The sequence below is a fragment of the Callorhinus ursinus genome, unplaced genomic scaffold (genome assembly GCF_003265705.2).
Source record: "Callorhinus ursinus isolate GAN/ISIS: 27379988/994484 unplaced genomic scaffold, GSC_fseal_2.0 scaffold26, whole genome shotgun sequence".
Lineage (NCBI taxonomy): Eukaryota > Metazoa > Chordata > Mammalia > Carnivora > Otariidae > Callorhinus > Callorhinus ursinus.
Genome location: NW_027397088.1, coordinates 9,080,328 through 9,081,408, shown reverse-complemented (window position 1 = coordinate 9,081,408; position 1,081 = coordinate 9,080,328). Strand labels below are relative to the sequence as shown.

At 33.7% G+C, this 1,081-nt stretch overlaps 1 non-coding gene across 1 annotated transcript; it reads left to right on the top strand.

The window, feature by feature from the left end:
- Positions 1 to 724: 724 nt before the first annotated feature.
- LOC112838422 (U6 spliceosomal RNA) lies at positions 725 to 831 on the top strand. Its single transcript, XR_003211981.1, has one exon. It is a non-coding gene; the product is annotated as a U6 spliceosomal RNA (small nuclear RNA).
- The last annotated feature ends 250 nt before the right edge of the window (positions 832 to 1,081 follow it).

Below are 1,081 nucleotides of genomic sequence, written 5' to 3'. Positions count from 1 at the left end.
ATGAATATGAATATAAAATCTGTCTCCTTTTGATGTAAATAGACACTGTGAAGGTAATTAGAAACAGTTTTTTCCTTAGTTATGTTAGCTATTTTCTCCTATCATCTTCATCCCAGTTTATTTTTTCATCCCAGTTTATTTTTTATCAGTCTCTCTTAAAAAAAAAAACAAAAACCTAGGCTGTGTTCAGTTAGTCATTAACTCCGCGTAAGCAGAGATTTTTTTCTATGAGGTGTTTATTATGTATATTCTCCAATGCCAGTACAATTAATTGCCAGATTCCTTGGTTGTAAATATAGAAATTAACTCCGCCTATATTTAGCAACAAACAGATATACATAAATATATATGCATATGTATATATAGATATATATGAATGGTTCCTTCTAGTTTTCAGAATTAGAGGAAAACTGAAAAATCAGGATGGGAATCTCAGTGTCCAGAAAGCACGGATAACATACTTCTCCGAGGGCATTGCCATTGGATGATGATCTCCAGGAAAGATATATCTTGCACCCACCCAGAGGAGCAAGGATTGTAAGTGGCAGCACCTTCCGAGCCAAATACTGGGAAAGCAAAAGGGCGGGAATTATATGTCACCTACAAAATTTAAAACAGAAAACAACTCACCATTATACGATGCTCTGCTTTTGTGAGATTTTTCTGAACTCCAACTGTCTTTTTGAATTATCATCTCCCTACTTATAAGAATAATAATGTAGGGGTGCTCACTTCGGCAGCACATATCCTAAAATTGGAACGATATAGAGAAGATTAGCATGGGCCCTGCGCAAGGATGACATGCAAATTCGTGAAGCGTTCCATATTTTTACAAGGGACTTTATATAAATAATTGAATTCCAACATTAAAAAAAAGAATAATAAGGTAGGGAATCATAGACTACACATAAACACTTTGTTGTGACTAATAAACAATGGATTTCATTAAATATTATTTAACTAAGGAAAAGATACCCTAAAGCTCAAAACCATTCCATATAGGTTACTAAGCAGAGATGGTCATGCACAATTAACCTTATAAATACATTATTGTTTTTCCACACATTTGGCAATTAGATTT